The sequence below is a fragment of the Crocuta crocuta genome, unplaced genomic scaffold (assembly GCF_008692635.1).
Source record: "Crocuta crocuta isolate KB4526 unplaced genomic scaffold, BGI_CrCroc_1.0 scaffold46, whole genome shotgun sequence".
NCBI classification, from domain to species: domain Eukaryota; kingdom Metazoa; phylum Chordata; class Mammalia; order Carnivora; family Hyaenidae; genus Crocuta; species Crocuta crocuta.
Genome location: NW_027530975.1, coordinates 741,179 through 760,733, shown reverse-complemented (window position 1 = coordinate 760,733; position 19,555 = coordinate 741,179). Strand labels below are relative to the sequence as shown.

The 19,555-nt window shown below is 40.4% G+C and overlaps 1 long non-coding RNA gene across 1 annotated transcript in view; it reads left to right on the top strand.

Annotated features, from left to right (window-relative positions):
- LOC144236502 (uncharacterized) overlaps positions 1-10,211 on the top strand; it is a 56,499-nt gene extending 46,288 nt beyond the window's left edge. Inside the window, exon 3 of the long non-coding RNA XR_013336577.1 lies at positions 9,346-10,211. This is a non-coding gene — a long non-coding RNA (uncharacterized LOC144236502). The remainder of the gene's footprint in view (positions 1-9,345) is intronic.
- The last annotated feature ends 9,344 nt before the right edge of the window (positions 10,212-19,555 follow it).

Below are 19,555 nucleotides of genomic sequence, written 5' to 3'. Positions count from 1 at the left end.
GCATCAGCACTGAAGCCTCACAAAACTCCTGGGTGAGGAGACTCAGTGTTAGCAGAGGTTTGGATAGGTCTTCCGGGGGAGGAAGCCCAATGTACTGGGACTGAGGCAAGTGTGACTGGGAAGGGTATTTCCACTGGAGCACAGCGGGGCAAGGCTTGGTGCAAGCCAGTTAGTTTCTGTGCTGCATTGGTTTCCACAGGTCACCCTGTGTTTATGCTGAGGAGAGGGGGAGCAAAATGATTCTGGCCAGTTCCTTTGTTCCCAGAGGGCTCTTTGTGAACACTGCCTCTCTGGAACACTCTCCAAGATGAGCAAACAACGTCTTTACTGTGTGCCTCAGGCACTCTTCAGACCACTGTTACCATGCTGTATGTACTGAGCTGTTTGCCCTGTTTTCTCCACGAGTAGCCCTAATGTCCTCCAAGCTCTCCCCAGAGTCAGACACTCTCACCTTTAAAACTGCAGGCTTTAAGCTCCACTGGGTGCACGGACTAATGAAATTTAGGCCCTATCACTTTCCAAACTGATTGTTGTGGGGAATTGATTCCCCATAGGCTCCCCTGTGTGTTAATTTATCTCTTACCTTTGTCTCTGTGACCACAGCTTCCTCCCCACCACAGCATCTAAGATCCATTTCTCTCCCAAACTGTGTCTCTATACTTCCTGTCTTCTTTGATGTGGCCTCTTTAACTTTAGTTGTGGAATTTGTTCTGCTAATCTTCAGGTAGGTTTCTGGAGTATTTATGATGATTTGATAGTTATCTAGCTGTATTTGTGGGACAAGGAGATCCTAGGTTTCTCCTACTCCACCTCCATCTTCCAACCACTTCTCATTCATTTTTGAAGGACAGTTTTGTTGGATATACATATTAGCCCACGGTTTTCTAGCCTCCCATGTTTATGATGAGAAATCTGCTCATAATGTTACGGAAAATCCCTTGTATGTGATGAGTTCTATTGCTGCTTTCAAGATTCTCTCTTTGTCTTAAAGTTTAATGTATCTCAGTGTGAGTCTCTGATTTCATCTTACTTGGAGTTCCTTAAGCATCTTAGATATTTGTAGTCATGCCTCTCATTCAATTTGAGAACTTTTCAGCTGTTTTATTTATTTATTTTTTTTCAAATTTTCTCTCTGCCTCTTTCTCTTCTCTTCTGGCACTCCCAAAATGCATATATTCATCTACTGATGGTGTCCAAAGGGTCTCTTAAGCTCTGTTTGCTCTTCTTCAAACCTCTTTCTTTGTTTCTCAGACTTCATTTTCATTACTCTATCTTCGAGTTCACTGATGCTTTTGTTCTGCTTGCTGAAATCTGCCTTCAATCCTTCTAATAATTTTTTCATTTCAGTTATTTTACCTTTCAGCTCCAGATTTTTTTTTTCATTTCTTTTTAGGTTTTCTCTTTGTTGCTATTTCCATTTTGTTCATCATTTTCTTGTCCTTCTCCGTATCTCCCTTTAGTTGCTTGAGAATCTTTGTGACAATGGTTTTAAAGTCTTTCTCTAGTAGATCAGCCATCAGGTCTTTTTCAGGGAGAGTTTCTGTTGTCTTATATTTTTCCTTTGAATAGGCTTTCTGGGTTTTGTTGTTTGTTTGTTTGTTTTTTGTATGCCTTGTAATTTGTTGTTGTGGAAAGTTGGACATTTGAATCTGAAAATGTGGTAACTTGGGAAATCAGATTCTCTTTTTTCCTCAGGGCTTGCTGTTTTTGTTATTGTTTTTGTTATGTTGATTGTTATCAACTGTCTCTGTGCCAAGGATCAGCCTGAGTTTTAAACTTAAGGTCTTCTCAGTATTTTTTGAATCTGTGCCCTTTGCTGGGTGCACACACTTACTTATATTCCCCATATATGCAGTTGCTTTTGAATGTCCTCATCTTTAATGTCTGTCTCCCAAAAGAGGGGGAAAAAATGAAGCAGGTGGAAGTGTTCCAGTCCTTTACATTACCTGGCAGTTATGTCATCTAAACAGGGAGTGGTGCAACAACAATGGCTGTTTGCCCCTTTGCTTTTTTGTGATCAGAAGCAGCAATCACTGATCAGAGCATAGATCCCTGTATTAGAACAGAGTTTTTTATGCCCACCTGACTCCTGCAAATTATGAACAAGCTGCTCTGGAAACATATGCATAGCTACCTGCTGTGGGGGTCAGGGAATGGATACTCTACTAACAGCTGAATTTGATGAAAATTAACCGCAACTTATAGATCAATTTGCACTGGAATTTCATGCCTTCAAAAGACTCCAGAGTTCCAAAATTGTTAGGCAAATTCTGCCAGTAAAATTGTTGTCTGGGTGAGAAGACAGATTTTTATTGCTTCCTACTCTACCATCTTCCTAGAATCTTCTGATAAAGATATTTTGCACTTAGAAATGTGGGAATGAAAGAACTTCTGGTGTTTCAAATGAGAAGATTGTAACTTAAAATTTTTTTTTTAATTTTTGAAGGTTTATTCATTTTTGAGAGACAGAGAGAGACAGAGCATGAGCAGAGGAGGGGCAGAGAGAATCCAAAGAAGACGCCAGGCTCTGAGCTGTTAGCACAGAGCCTAATGTGGGGCTCAAACTCACAAACCGTGAGATCATGACCTGAGTTGAAGTTGGATGCTTAACCGGCTGAGCCACCCAGGCGCCCCTCAAGTGAGAAGATTGAAATGTTTTAAAAGTTATGATAACTTGAAACTTTATGATGTCTACTTAATGTATTATATACGTTATTTAATGTAATCCTCACAATGGTACTGGAAGAGAGGTATTCTTCCTTTTTATAGATGAAGAAATTGGGCACAGAGGAGGGGTGCGTGTGTGTGTGTGACTTCTGGGGAGGTCTTCTTGTGCTTTCCTTTCTCTTCTTGCCCATACTACTTAGGATGTTGGTTTGACCACTTTACAGAGTCAAAATTACAGAGGCTCTATCAGAACTAAAGTTTCTTTCTCTCTCACAGTGATATTATGGTAGGCAGATGGTCCTGGATTTATAGAAAGTTTTGTTCCTTGAGCACATCCAGGGACTTGGGTTCCTTCTGTTTTGTTGTTCTACCATTCCCTGGGTTTTACCCTCCTCCACATATTTGAAACTGGTTTACCAGCACCCATGGAAGGGGAAAAGGGAGTAGAGGCCAGAGGACTCACTTTTAAGACAGGGAGTTTTAAGGAGTTGCACATGTCACTCCTGCTTGCATCCTATTAGCCAGTGATTAGGTTAGTCACATGGCCAAGGTTAGGTGGAAGAGATGCTGTGCTATGCAATCTCTGCATGGTCATGAAAATTATATTACAAACATATAGGAAGAGTGAATAAGTGTTGGGGAAACATTAAGCAATATCTTCTATTTTTTCAATTAACACCTCTCCCCTCTCAAAAATATGCCCTTGCATTCTCTCTACTTAAGGGAGAAAAGTGGGTCTTTGTTGTGCCAGAAAGAGAGAGCCACATCAGACTTTCCAGGGAAGCAGTGTTAACAGCGGTGGGGTGGGCCTTCTAGAGAACACCTCGGGAACAGTATGTAAGTCCTAGGAACACACCTGGAGGTAGAGGAGGTAGGTAAGCTGCAGAGGTGCTGACAGTAAAATTTGGCTGCTTCACAAAGAACTGCCAAGAGCAAGTTCTTTGTCTAAGCCCTGGTTTATCTAAATCTAAGCCTAAAAACTATGCTGCCAAAAGCATTTTGCTTTCTCTCTAAGATTATAAACACTTGAAGTCAGTGCAAGTGTCCTTATTATGCAGGGATGAATGCATTTTTTACAAATGACATTGTGCTTCCAAAAGCAAGTTCAATTCTAATGTTTGCCAAGGTAAATAGTTCATTTATTAGAAATAAGGAGCCAGTGTATCTCATTCTTAACTGAATTTAAGTAAAGTAAGCTGAAACTCTTTTGTTCTTGACAGGACACTGATATGTATTTTCATCTCCTTTTCTGTGCTATTGGTATTTTGAATGTGTATGACTCTTTAAACTTGTTTCCTCTTGCCAGTGAAGTTTGAAGCAATTAAGCACATTACTCTTCTGTATTAATCTTTCACATATGGGGAGAGCAAGAAATCTAGAGAATATTTTTATTTCCTGGGAGCTTTGTTTCTTATTTTCTGTCTGGAAGAATGGTCTTTGATTTTGTTTAAGTCAAAAACAACCAAAGTAAGAAGTTTTGTACAGGATTTAAATGCTGCTGAAGTTGTGTTAGAGCCTTGCAAACGAGTATCGGGAAGGAGCCTGGGTTCGATTCTGATTTTGCTGATTTTACTAATTGTGTGAATTTGGGTTAGCCACTTGACCTCTTTGAAGCTCATAGTCCTTGTCCAAAAAGTAGGAAAAATGGGTTGTTATTTGAGTTAAATCATGGATATACTGCTTACTAACTGTGTGGCCTTAGTTAAGTTACTAAAGCTTCTCATGTCTCAATTTCCTCATCCATAATATGGGGTAATAATAGTACCTGCTATATAAGGGTTTTTGTTCAGGAGTTCTTAGAACAGTGCCTGGGGCATGGTAAACTTTAGATAAATGTTAGCTGTTGTTGCTGTTCTGTGAATATGTAATAGCTACCTGTGTGCACTGGGTTTGATTGGGACATTGACTAGACAGGAAAGGGAGTCAGTCTTCAGCCTGGTTGTTCAGTGCAGGCTGGAATTCTTACGGGCTCCTATATTTGTAGGGAGCAGTAAATGTGAAAGCTGCTCAGAGGCCAGAGCTACACACACTAACCTTTCAAGGTAACTACTGATGATGCATCTGAGAGAGCACAGTGCCACAAAATTTTGCTGATAAAGGAAAAAAATCTTCCAGTGAAAATATATTCTTAGGGGCAAAATGCCACAAATGTGTAAGAGATGGATTCTGGTGAAATCCATCCAGTGATAAGTTTTATTTCTTTTTAAACATTCTTATTCTGTGGGTGCATGGGTGGCTCAGTCAGTTAAGCATCCGACTTCAGCTCCAGTCATGATCTCGTGGTTTGTGGGTTCAAGTCCAGTGTTGGGCTCTGGGCTGACACCTCAGAGCTTGGAGCCTGCTTGGATTCTATGTCTCCTTCTCTCTCTACCCCTCCCCCACTCATGCTCTGTCTGTCTCTCTCAAAAAATGAATAATATTTAAAAAATTTAAAGTTTCTTATTCTGTTCCTTATTATAATTTTGAGTTTTGTTCATTATAGTCCTTTTTAATGTCAGCCCCATCCTCCTCTTCAGGTGCATGGTTTATTTTCCTTCATCTATAAAGAACCTTTTCTGGGATGAGGGGCTCAAACACAATTCAAAGATGCAGGTCTGCATTGTTAACAGAAAACAGCAGATAAAATGTTTCACAGGGGATTCTTATTAGACTGTTTCAAGGAGATTTCACTCAAGAGGCTGCCCAAATATGCACAATTCTTCTACAGCAACCCCCCAAACCGATTCATTTTTCCCTACTTTTCAAATTCAACATCTTCAAAGACATTTAGTTTAAGAAATAGGGGCAGCATCTGATTTTAGAAAACGTGCATTTTTAGCTCAGAAAACTGTGTTGTCATTTTTCTTTTAGCTTTCTTTAACTTCTTTTATTGATCCTGGAAGAAGATGGAGATTTACAATCACATTTTATTGGTACTTTTCTCCATCACACAGATGATAAATTATTGAGAAGCCATTTGGTCTATAAAAATGAAATACAAGGCCTATCCCCTTCCAGCATGCTGCTTGGACTGGCTCCAGCTGCTGTGAACTGCTAGGGCCCAGTGGTTGGAAAAACAAAGCAAATCCCTTACACATTTTGGGCTTTGTCCTTTGTAGGGGGATAGAGAGGAACAATGACCTGATGGACTATTGGCTCTCTGGATGCTACTGAAGGCCACAAAGTCAGCTCTTTTATGGCTCCAGAAGGGTCCTTTATTCTTCTGAGTTTTGAGTTTCAGAGATTTTGTACCTATATTTTAGCAAGTTCTTATTTTAGGCTCCAATCCGTGATGGTGATAGCTTCCAATCATTGACCAGGTTTTCAATTTCTCTCAGACTTCACTATAGTCTGTCTTCACCCCTGTTTGGGTCACATACTCCTTTGCAAATCCTGTGATGAGCTGCCTCCATCTCTTCTCAGCAACTGCACTTTCGCACAAACACACTGAAGACTGCAGAGTGTTCACATCCCCTGACCACCCGACTCAGCTCATTCTAGGGCCCTGAATCTCACCGATTAGATTATATTTTCTCTATGGTTTTAAAAAACTTTTGTCTGATGGTAATATAATTTATTTCTCTCTATTTCAAAAATAGAAGATTTATTATTTCAGCGTGACCTTGTCTTTTATGTGATGGTCAAAATGGCTGTGGTTTTATAAAAATAAAATTTAGTTTTAATTTTATTTTAGGACACCTGTCTTTCTGGATTCTTAGTATTTTGAAGCTCAGATTTAGAATCAGACACAGGTATTTTGTATTCCAAAATCTATATGAATTTTTAAAAACTAAAATCCAGGGTATCCCAGGATTAGTCTAGTTTTTCTCCAACTTACATTTGAATATACTTTAACTAATCTGTCTGGTTGTATAACATAATATGATTCTGTCTATTCATATTAATCCATATCTGTCTACTTAATTATCTTCTAACACTATATTTAAAGTTTTATGAGATCCATAACCATTCAGGTATTTTTGGTGAATTGCTGGTAACTTGTTGGAACCGGAGGTGTGGAGGAATCCTTGCTACCCATTATCATCTACATACATATGTTGACATTGATCAGTGCTGTTTCTAGAAGGTGCTTTGTCATTGGCAGGCACTTGTGGCTGTCTAAATCTTATTTCTCATTATTAAGCAGGAAATATTTGGTCTCATAAGTGTTTCACTTAGAAGCTTCACTCTTCAACTACTTTAATGTTTTATGTCTGAATATTATATACGTGGCTTCCTTCAGACCCTGGATTCCATCATGAAGATTGTCACCTGCTTTTTGCTATTGTTCTGTTGATCTGTTACAGGCTGTCACTTCCCTCTCTGTCCTTGCTGTGAATAGTGTCACCGGCTTATTGACCAAGCCAATGAGGCCTAATCCTTTAGTGCATGATCATCATAAATCTAATGATCAGCACTCTCCTGGCACAATCAAGATCTCCAAATCTGTCACTGTAGCAACTGTGTTTTGTGTGATATCACGTTGATAAAATTCCAGTTTTTTGTGAGCTATGGATGTCTGTCTTTTCTGTGCTTGAACTGATCTAGAGAGTAGGCCCATGGCCTAAGATCTTGGGATTTGGGCCTAGGGAGATGTGAGTTTAAACCTCAGCTGAATTATCTGGTTTTGGATACACCTCTTTTACTAGGTTATTCTAAGATTGGAGATAGTAGCTGTAAAGTACATCTTAGGTCCTTAATAAATGGTAGGTTCTCACTATGATCACCTAGTCATAATCCCTACCTTTGAAATACTGAAGAGAATAAAAAAATCTTTCTGTGTGATTTGCACAAATGTGAACTAGCAGAATATTTGATGTTGGGCTGGGAGATCCCATCATGCTAAGTGTGAGAGAAGAGAAAGTCCTCTGCAAAGTGTGAATGCAGTTCTTATTTTGGAACAGTGCCTCTTTGGAGACACACAGCACAGACTTTTAAGGGCTGGATCATCCAAGGTGAATGTTCCTGTCACTGAGAAAAATGCACGTGGTATAAGGAGACCATTAGCTGTGAGCAGAAGTTCTCACTGGGAAAAGAAAAATAAAAAGGCTGCAATCCAATTGTACCTCTGAGTACAAACATAGTGTCTATGGAGAGGATACAGTTAGGGAGAAAACAACTTCTTAATATTTTGCAGTTTCACTGAAGAAATAAGAAAAATGGATTTTCAGTCCTTCTGAATGGGCAAAAAACATAGCACTTTTATCAGAATGCTGCTCTAAGTGAGGCTTAGGGTCAATTGGTTGGTCTTTGAGACCCTACTCTGCTTTGGAAAGCTAGAGACAATCTGTACTTCCCATATGGAATTGATGGCGAGGAAAGATCTGGATCGAGACCTCACTGGACACACTATTCATATCATGAAAGGTGGGCTCAGTATTGGGCCTTGCAAAGATTTTGGGCAATTCTATTCCGAACTTACATATGAGTAGGCTGTCTGTACGTGTTTTCACTGTGTCCCCGATCTGGAAGAGAAAGGGGCAGCCTGGAATCTAGAGGTTTTACATAGGGCCCCAAACTCTGATTCTGCCCAACAATTAAATTACCTAATTTTTATTTACTATAAATGGGCTCAATAACATGATTGCCAAAAATCCAGATGCTTTCTTGAGGAGCAGCTGTTTTGTTCAGTGTTGGATCAACTTAATCCCCTTGGGAAAGAGAATGTACAGGGGCTCAGACTGGAGTGGACTGTTCTATTAACCTTGGTTGTGAACCCTGCCCTGAAGCCTAGGACAAGGTGGTTTCACATGGTCAACTCAGCAGCTCACTTCTGAAGACCTGAAATGCTAAAGGTTCCTGCTGTAGGAGCTGTTGTGAATAACTTCTCATCCCACTCTGTAGTTTACACAGATGTAGACTTTTTGTACTGTGGGGGTCGCTCATGTTAATGAGCTAGTTAGTGAGTATCTGCTGGGATCATTACATATGGCTGCTCAGGTTGAATGGGGGCATAACTCCAGGGGGTGCTGTTCACATAACTAAAATGTGTTTGGTGCCCCTGGAGTTGAATGCTGCACTTCTGTGCAAAAAGCCCTAATATCTGCTTGAAATGCAGAGTGGCAGGTGTTTAGGATTCTCTTTCTCACAGTAATTGCATTTTAGATGTTGGCTTACTTTGACAGAAAAGAGTGGCTTGGTCCTTAGTTTCTGCAGAATAGCAGCAGTCAGGGGTCCTTGCTCTAAAAATTCTAGAAATTGTACTGTATCACCATTTTTCACAGCTGGTTCCCAGAAACCTTGATCCATCCACAACAGTATGGCCTTGGCTCAGGCTCATGCTGCTGAAATCCTGCAAGCTTCCTCATATGTTCTTCTGACTCAGTCCCCTGGGAGAATTGGAGGATAAGACCCCTAACTTACTGGTTGACTGAGTGGGTGGGGGACAAACTTGGAGATCTGTGATCAGAGCTGCCCCAGGCAAAGCTGCACTGAAACTGGTTTGCTTCTAACAACCCAACCCCCACCCCTGCTGTTTCAGACCCGGGTTTTGGAACAGAAGAGACAAAACCACTTTAAATGGATGCAGTATAAATAAAGAGGATCTATCTGTTCATTTTATTGAAAAGTATATGAGTATGGGTGCCTTCAGATGCTCCAATGATGCCATTAGAACCTAGTCTCCTTCCCTCTTCTCTCCTCCTCTGCCCTCCTCTCCATCCTTTGGTTCTGATCTCCTCTGTGTTGGTTTTGTCCCAGTGCTGGTCTTCTGCAGCTGGTGGCCTCCAGTATCTACAGGGATGGATCCAATAAGCTTAGTGATTCCAGAGGAAAAGAACCAGAAGCTCTAAAAAAACGAAACAAAAACAAAGCTCCACAAAATGTCCCTCCCCAACAACAAAAAACAGAAAACCAGCTCATACCAAACCAAACCAGAAATGTGAAAAACAAACAGAGGATTGTGTGTTTGTGGTCTGGTTTGGGTTATGGGCTCATCACTGAATCCATTGCTGTGGCCAAGGAAATGGAATCCTCTACCAGTCCTGGGACTCGTATCCATATTGTGGTTACAACCCCAATCAAGTAGATTCTGGAGGGTGGAAGATTAGTTGTCTAAAGGAAAATCAAGATGGTGTCACTAGAAGAAGAAGAAATGTATGTCTGGGTGCAAACCATGAGTTATCAGGTCAGGCCTTCCTGCATCTACCATGTGGGGCCAGTGGTCCTCTTCTTCATGGCCTCTAGTAACCTACCCTCTTCTGAGATAGATTTCCCTGTTTTAGAGTAACTCTTATCATTCGTTAAATTTGCTTCCATTGCTTTTACCAAAACATCTAAAAGCCTTACAAGTGTCAAACAAACATGTTTCTGCCTCTAATGTACTTGACTTTTCCATAATGTTTCACACTGTAACATCAATTTCCATTTAAAGCTATCTCCTCTTAGGACATCCAGATGGCCAACAGACACATGAAATGATGCTCAGCATCCCTCCTCATCAGGGAAAAACAAATCAAAACCACACTGAGATACCACCTCACGCCAGTCAGAGTGGCTAAATGAGCAAATCAGAGAACTCTAGATGCTGGCGAGGATGTGGAGAAACGGCCACCCTCCTACACTGCTGGTGGAAATCTNGGTGTTATATAGAAACCAACTTGACAATAAACTATTTGTAAAATAAAATAAAGGAATACTAGTGTACCAAAAAAAAAAAACTAGCTATTAAAAAAAAAAAACCAAACAAACCCTATCTCCTCTTAAATATCACATGTTTTCACTTGAATGTGGATCTTGAGAAACTTAACAGAAAACCATGGGGGAAGGGAAGGGGAAAAATAGTTACAGAGAGAGAGGGAGGCAAACCATAAGAGACTTTTAAATACGGAGGACAACCTGAGGGTTGGTGGGAGGGTGGAGTGGAGGGGAAAATGGGTGATGGGAATTGAGGTAGACACTTATTGGGATGAGCACCGGGTGTTGTATGTAAGTGATGAACCATGGGCATCTATCCCAAAATCCAAGAGCACACTTTACACACTGTATGTTTAGCCAATTTGAAAAAAAGTATATTAAAAAATAAATATTAAATTAAAAAATTTAATTAAAAAATAAATTTATTTTTTTAAAATAAATATTTAAATATTTAAAATAAATAAATAAATAATATAAAAATAAATATTAAATTAAAAATTAAATTTAAAAAAATGGTCTCTTCTGTTGACTTTCTTGACACTGTGATCTTCTTGTTCTCTTTCTACTTCCCTGATTCTACATATATCTTTCAAAGTAAGGACATTTAACACTAGGTTACCTCACAGATTTATTAAACCACTAAGTTTTCTCAGTCTTTGTTCCCTCACTGTCTTTAGATCTAGTGTCTAACTTCACGGCCCTTCACTTAGGGTCTCGTCATTTGTCACCTGTGATGTGGCCAACCCTTCTGGTAACTTTCTTTGCTTGCAGTTTTATGCTTCTATCCACCCAATTGCTTCCAGATCCTCAATTTCCTGTTTGAAGCCTTCTATTGTTCTCCACTTGCCTGTAGATGGTGATTATAGGTGTTCCTCTGATTGTACCTCGTCCCTCTCTCTAGTGTCCTTTCTTTGTGGATTCCTTCTGGGTTTCCATTGCTCCAAACATCTTATAGATCCCACCATACACTGAAAGTTTCAATCCTACAATCTTTGCATAGGGTATTCACTGTCTTAGCTGTCCTTCCTTCAGTTATTTGCCTCGGAGTCTCCTTTTCGTCTTTCAAACCCTCTTTAGGTATCATGTTCTCTTGGAAACTTTCTTCAACACTCTGACAGCCCACATTGTTTGAACAAATATCTTCTTTTCTGTATTAATTTGCACACCCTGTATTACATTTAGTATGCTGTATTTTAAATATTTATTTACATATATGTCATTCTTTCTTTCCCTTTCTCTCTCTCTCTGTCTTTCTTTTGTTCACAGACATAATGCCTTGGGTAGGACTTGTATGGAGCCAGGCTTCACTACTCAATACTGATACAAAAACAGCTGCTTCACAGTTTGTCTTTTCTGATTACTGAAGCCATTTGAGTTTCTGTCCAAACTTTAAATAATCAACTAGTATATAAGCTTCTTGAGAGTAGTAACCTTTGTGTCTTCTTCACTATGCTTTCATGTAGTAAGCTGTCAGTGAATAAATAAATGAACGGATGAAAACAGTTGTCTGGAGGCACCTCAACTTTCATGTATGGTCTTTTGTCGCTCCTGCCACATTGAGTACCAAGATGGAGGTTAGGTGGGCTTCCTGTGGTCACCTAACCTCTAAGATGCAAAACCTTGGGCTGGAATAGGTTTTTGATGACTTGGTACTAAGGTTATTCTCACCGCAGCACCTGATTCAACCACTCTCATTTCTTGCAGACATTTAGAGGATTTTGCTTTTAGTACCTTGACCAGTAGTGCACCAGGATTTTCAACATCGTATACTCGTTGTCTTTTACATGTAAACCTCAAGAAAACTGATCCAGAAGAACAAAAGAATGAGTTTGAGAAGCCCTGTAGTTGGGAAGGGTCTTTTTATACCTTTTCACACTACTGAGCATGAAAGAAATTTCATAGGAGAAGGGAGAGAGAAAAACATAGCAAGAAGAATGTGAGGTAAAATGTCACAGAAATAAGGGATACGTTTTTTTTTCTTACTTCTTCTAGCATCCCTCTGTTCCAGTCTGCTAAGGCCTTTCTAGCCTTGTTTCAGAGGTTCTAGATTCCTTTCCTTTATTTTCATATATCCATTGAATCTGTACCTTTTACTGTTAGCTTCCTTAATTCTTCTCTAGAGGTAGAGTATATAAACCATAAACACAAAAGAACATTTTCTGTGAGGGAACTTTGTATTTTTGAGGGGACTTCCCCACATCGAAGCCTCCTTCTGTTTGAGGCTGGTAGGAGGTGGAGGTTCTGCCTTCAATTGTGGAAGTTGAAAAGGCTGGGTCCTGTTGGCCTCTGGCCAATAGTACACAACTCAGCTTAGCCTGAGCTTGGCCCATCCAGAAGATTGTGTCTAGAGTGTCATGAAGAGAAAGCACAGTAGTGCCGTTGAGTGGCCTGGCATTTGCAAAGTCTCCTTCACCAAGCTTTTCTTGTGACATGACTCTGTCTCCAATTCCAGCCTCCCATTTTCTCTTCGTTTGTGCCTTCTTTCCAAAACTTTAACTTTTCCTGTGATTCTGTGAGCTGCTTGACATTCTTTCAGTAAACTCTTGTGCTCAAGTTAGTCATGTAGACGCCTTTGTTTTCAACCAAGGATCCTGACTGGTAACACTTCCTCATTGGCATTAGAAAAGCACAGAGAAGAAATATGCCATCTTCTCTGTGGCACTTCTTACTTAAGTCCCCTTCACTCTCTAATTTTATTCATTTTTGTCCTCCTCCTCCTAGTCATTCTGTAGCTATCAATGTGTCCTTTAAACTACATTTCAATTCAAGCTAGTGGATTAATTGTGCCAGATGCTTCATATATCATACATTCATATCATATATGAATCCTGGATAATCAGCTTTCTATTACATGGGATTGGCAAATGTGACAAATACTGGAAATCTCTTTACATGGAATACAAACACACTTTGTATATGATGCTCGTAGAATGCATTTCCATGACAACAGAATATTTAGGATGTAAGACAAATAAAGGAATATAAATGTACTTAAACCATTTTTTTTCCTACAGTACTGGAAATAGCATACTTATTTTTATTTAATAAATAGCAAGCATATTTATTTTATTTTATTTATTTAGAGAGAGAGAGGGAAAGAATGAGAGGGAGAGAACTTGTGTGCCCATGAGCAGGGAGAGAGGCAGAGAAAGAGGGAGGGAGAGATAATCCCAAGCAGGCGCTGCACAAGGGGCTCAATCTCATGAACTGTGAAATCATGACATGAGCCGAAATCAAGAGTCAGATGCTTAGCTGACTGAGCCACACAGGTGCCCCTACTTCTGATTTAATACCGGCCCACAGAGCTCATTTTTGGAAGTCAAGATAATGTCCTAATAATGAAATATCTAAAGCATTATGCATTTTCTAAGACAAAAGCAAATTCTTTTTTCTTCCCTGTGGGGAAGTTTTATTTGTCAAGAATGAAAAGATCTCTTTCTCTCTCTTTAACATTTTAATTTATCCCAAACAATGTGAAACATACATTTTTAGTACAAAGAATTTTCAGAACAGTTATAACATGGCAGATTTAAAGACAAAGAATGTTTTTACTTGCAATCCACTCGTTCCCTGTCCCTCACATACTCCATCCATTTGTTAGTATCCAGCAGTTCTTGCCACCACACTAGAAACCTTTAAAATGATTCGTTTGTGGATCATCTGGTGGCTCAGTTGGTTGAGTGTCTGACTTCAACTTGGGTCATGATTTCGTGGTTTGTGAGTTTAAACCCTGCATCAGGGTCTGTGCTGACAGTTTGCAGCCTGCTTCTGATTCTGTCTCCATCTTTCTTTCTCTGCTCCTCCCTTGCTTGTGCTCTCCCTTTCTCTCTCTCTCTCTCAAAAATAAATATAAAAAAAATAAAATGATTCATTTACTATCTGCATGGTGTTGAACTTGACTCTTTCAGGGCCAAGATAATTTAATTCCTAGTAAAAATTCTGTCTGTGATTAAAATAATACCATTACTGGACAAGAACTTTTACATACATTATCTTGAACCCCCAAATATCCTTCCAAGGTAGGGTTAGCATTCTGTGCACATATGGAAAGATAATTCACCCAAGATCACAGAGACTCATGATATGAACCCAAATCTGTCACACGGAAAAGCTTGTTTCTGTTCTATTTCTCCATATTGCTTTTACTTGCTTGATGTATTCTGATTTTATAAATTGAGATACAGTTGATGTATAACATGTTAGTTTCACATGTACAACATGATTTGATATTTGCATATGTTGTGAAATGATCACAGTAAGTCTAGTTAACATCTATTACCAGAGTCACAAAATTTTCTTCTTGCAGTAAGAACTTCTAAGATCTACTCTCTTAGCAGCTTCCAAATATACAGTTCAGTGTTATTAACTATAATCTTTATGCTGTACATTACATCCCGAGGAATTATTTATTTTATAACTGGAAGTCTGTACCTTTTGACCACCTTCACCCATTTTGCCCATCCCCCCCCCCCACCTTTGGTAACCACCAGTCTGTTCTCTGTGAGTTTGCTTTTTATTTAGATTTCACATATATGTGAGATCACATGGTATTTGTCTTGGTCTGACTTACTTCACTTAGTGTATGCCCGCAAGGTCCATCCATGTTGTTGCAAATGACAGGATTCTCTGCCATTGTGTGTGTGTGTTTTTTTTTAATGGGTAAAAAACATTCCATTTTGGTGTATGTCACATCTTCTTTATCCATTCCTCCACTGATGGACACTTAGGTTGCTTCCATATCATGTCTATTGTGAACAATGCTGCAGTGAACCAGGGAGTACAGATACCTTTTTGAGTTAGCATTTTCATTTCCTTCAGATAAATACCCAAGAGTGGAATTGCTGGATCACATGGTAGTTCTATCTTTAATTTTTTGAGGAACCTCTGGATCCTACCAATTTACATTCCTACCAATAGTGTACAAGGGTTCCCTTTTCTACTTTGGCAACACTTGTTACTTCTTGTCTTTCTTTTAATAGCCATTCTAAGATGTGTAAGATGGTATCTCATTGGCTTTTATTTGCATTCCCTGATGATGAGTGATGTTTAGCACCTTTTCACATATCTGTTTGCCCATCTGTATGTCTTTGGAAAAATGTTCAGATTCTCTGCCCATTTTTAAATTGGATTATTTGGTTGTTTTGTTTTCTGTTATTGAGTGGTATGAGTTCTTTATATATTTTGGATATTAACCCTTTATCAAATATATAACTTATAAATATCTTCTCCCATTTGATATGTTGCTTTCTCATTTCATGGATGGTTTCCTTTGCTGTGTAGGAACTTTTATGGCAACAGGACAAGTTCCTTTTAACCAGTATTTACATTTTATCACTCTGTTGTTTTTAAACATACTTAACCCACAAAACAAGGAAGATTTGCAACACTTGGAAAATTAGAGAAATCATGAGAAAATAAGTTTTTGGAGCTTAGTGTCCCCTCATTCCTATTGGTGACACAGTAGCACTGGAAATGAGTACCTAGTCCTTTAGCCAAAATAATAGACGCTTGTGAAAAGCAAATAAACACATGATTTCTGATGAATCTGAGGCGCCATTCACTATTAATAGCAGAACCATTAAAAGCAACCTGTGTTATTGAGGTACTTTTAAAAGACTGATGTCTGAGGCAAGTGGTGCCTTATGATGTCCCTGGAATGAAAGCTGCCACATTTTGAAAGTGGTAAAGTAGAAATAGGCTCAAGCAACAGGGAAAGCATTTGACAGCAATCCTGGGTCTAATTTCCTGACTCCTCTCCATTCCCAGCTGCCTGGTTGCCAAATTCATCTTTGCTTCTAGGTTACTGCTTTCAAAAGCCTTCCGGCATCTTCATGAGAACCCCCATCACCAGTGCTGCCTGTGGCCCTGGCTTTGCTGCTGGGATCACAGGTCTTTGGTGTGATTTGGTCTCTCCTGTAACTCAGTACACTCTTGCTTTGGACAGCTGCCCAGCCTGTACACAGAAGCAGCAGCTCTCCATTTTAATATCCTATTTGATTTCTACAGGGCATTCACTCTCATTTATGACTTGGTAAGTTTTTGATTTTAATATTATTTTGGATGATGAAGAGGTAGATAAATCAAACAATCAAATCTTTTAATTTTAATCTGTTGGTACCACTGTGGGCCCCAGTCATAAAAAATGGGTTCTGGATCCAAGTTTCATAACTCAGCCTCCACTCCTCACCGCAGATATACAATTTATGCCTCTGTGAAGGAGAAAAAAGTACTTCTCTTTTCTCATGGAGCACAGGAAGTGGGTATAGAGAAACAAAAATGAGATTGGAGTTGACTGTGTTGAGACGGAAACTCCCAGCCTTAGAGAGGGAGTCAGTGACTGACTAGAGGGCGCCCGGCGGCAGGTGGAGATAGAGCTGCTTTCCTGGCAAGAGGCTCACTTTTTGGATCTGGGCTGGGAATGCAAGCCTACCTGTCCAGGGGCTAGGATGGGAGCGAGGGGGCTGCTGGAGACTTGGAAGGTGATGGGGTGGGGCTGGACTGCAGACTCCCAGAGTGGGTGTCCATCTCCTGGTCTCTGGAGCAGCGTGTAACATCCTAGACATGAGAGGTTGTGTCATGGGCTTCCCACCTACACTACTGCCCACAAACCACGGAGACCCAAGCAAGGCATTTTCCACTTTCATCTCTCAGCATAATACACCACCACAAATAATAAAAGTAGGGAACATTTATAGAGCACTTTCTTCTCTGTCAGATACTTTCTGAAGTGCTTTACATGGATGATCTCATCTCCACAACTTGTGGTTGATAAAACTATCACCCCCATTTTCCAGATGAAGAAATATAAAGGTTAAGTAACTTGTATAACTAGCACAGCATGATGTCAATTATATAAAAGCATGTATGCACAAGAAACCATTCTCCATGTCCTAAATATCTAAAATTTGGTACTGTTTTTGAGAACTAGTTTCCTTTTGACTGAGTAGTCACATCCGACTGCTGTCTAGCAGGCTGTGCAGAGCAGGCTTACAATGAGTTCAAGTGCTTGCTGTGATTCAGGTGGAGTCTGCAGGGGCAGTCAGGGCGCTCTGTGCTAAGTCTGTCCTTCCACCCCTGCCTCTTAGTCTTTCTCCTTAAGTTCTGATCCAAACACACTTTGCGCATGTTTCGGGGACGCATTTGTCCTCCTAGCCTCTTTGCTCCTTTAGCCCAGGCCTCCTTTCTTGACACCTTGAAATTCTCTCATTTCTCAAGTCCATCACCATGCAGTCCTTCATTCAGCTGGTGTTTACGGAGGGCCTAATGTGTTTGAGACTCTCCGCCAGGCCTTCTCAGTTCTCTCTAATCAGGGTAATCCTGCGATCGCGTTTGTCAGGATAATGTAATGATACCACTAACTCTCAGAGCAATCATGATCGTAGCCAACACACACATGACTGTGCCCACTTCCACTCGTTTATGTATTTAATACGCCGCACTCGCCACGTTGTCTTATGTTCTATTTAAGCACATATCTTGCTTTTATGAGAAGGTTAAAACTTTTCAAGTCCATGGATCCCAGTTCTTGTTTTTTTTTAATTTTTGAAAAAGAGCTTTATCTAGAATATGTAAAGATATCCAGGACAGTGACTTGGACATAGCCTGGGCTGGATAAATAGCATTTGAGTCGAATCTGATAGATCCCTATACTCCTGTGTATCCATATCCCACATCCAGCTTCTCATGGAGCTTTCCAGCTTCTCTGCAAAAACTGAGAAGTGCTGACAATTCTGGGCCTGCATTCCTGCATGGGAATATTTTGTCAGAAACTGACTGCTGTGGTTTTCATTCGGGCGTGTGCTCTCAGGTTTTCCACAGGCCCCACCACTTAGAATGCCTTGCATCAGGCCCTGAAGCATCTGATTTTTTAACCTTGTGAAAAAAATTTGTGAAAAAGAATTCAGATTCCAGTTATAGATTAACCCCACCAGGATAGGAAGAGTTGCAGCCATTTTGCAAGGTAGTCGCTCAGGCTGTCTTTTCTGTAGCTCTTTTCTGTAATTGTTCTACCAGCAAGACTTTTGTTTCATCCGAGAAGATGGCTCACTTTTCTAGCACCAGTTTAACTGGGGCTGTGCTGTGCTCGGGTGATTCAAAGAATCATTTGAAGATCTGATGCTGTGACACATCCCAGATGATTTTAATAACCTTCCTATTATATGTTCCCAGCACAGGACGGAAAAACACCATGATGCTACCTGACAGTCTGTAACAAAGCTCTCATAACATGCTGTGGAGGGGGAGTGAGTTATAAAACTCTTCTCGGCAAGTCTTCACTGGGGGCGGAAGCACAGCAACCCTCAAAGGCAAGCTGAGGTCCTTCTGATGCTTCACAATGAGTCACAGAAGGTGTTGCTGTTTTTCCTTGACACTCACGGATACGTATGTCATGTATTCTGAGCCATTCTTGTCTGTGCTTCCCTCCATCCCTCACTCATTTAGTCAATAAATGTTTGAGCTTGCTGGTGCTAGGCCTTGTGGGGAATGCTTTGGAGATTGAAAACAGACAATAAACAGGTATACAAATAGAAGGATGATGACGGCGGTAATGCTGTGAAGAGAATACGTATGGTGGTGTATCAGAACAACCGGGGAGTCAGAGAGGGTGCGCAGGGAAGGCCTGAGGCAAGGACATTTGGAGGTTGAAATGAGAGGCTGCCTGGCAGAGGACAAATGGGATGGGAAGGAGATGAGGAAGAACTCGGGACTTTTTTTTTTTTTAATGTTTATTTATTATTGAATGAGAGAGGGAGAGAGAGATAGAGAGAGAGAGAGAGAGAGAATGCAAGCAGGGGGGAGGGGCAGAGAGAAAAGGAGACACAATCTGAAGCAGGCTCCAGGCTCCGAGCTATCAGCACAGAACCCCATGCGGGGCTCAAACCCATGAACCCCAAGATCATGACCTGAGCCGAAGTCGGACACTAAATCAACTGAGCCACCCAGGGTCCCAACAACTTGGCACTTTTGAGGAACAGAAAGAAATGTAGTGTTGCCAGAGTTGTGCTATGTGGAGCAGTGATCTGTGACAGGAAACTTGCACTTGATTGTAAATCCGTGCACCATTTCCTTCTCAGAAAAGCCTCATTAAATGTTTAAAAAAAAACCCCACTGAACTAAAGCTTAGTAACATGGTTTATATTCTGGAACCGGTTTCTTATCCCATTGGACAGGCAACAGAGAACTCTCAGACCTACAGTAGTCCGCGGACTGCCTTTCTTTCTGGTCTGGAGCGTCCTGAAAGACTGCGATGGATGGGGTGGGGCTCTGGAAGTAG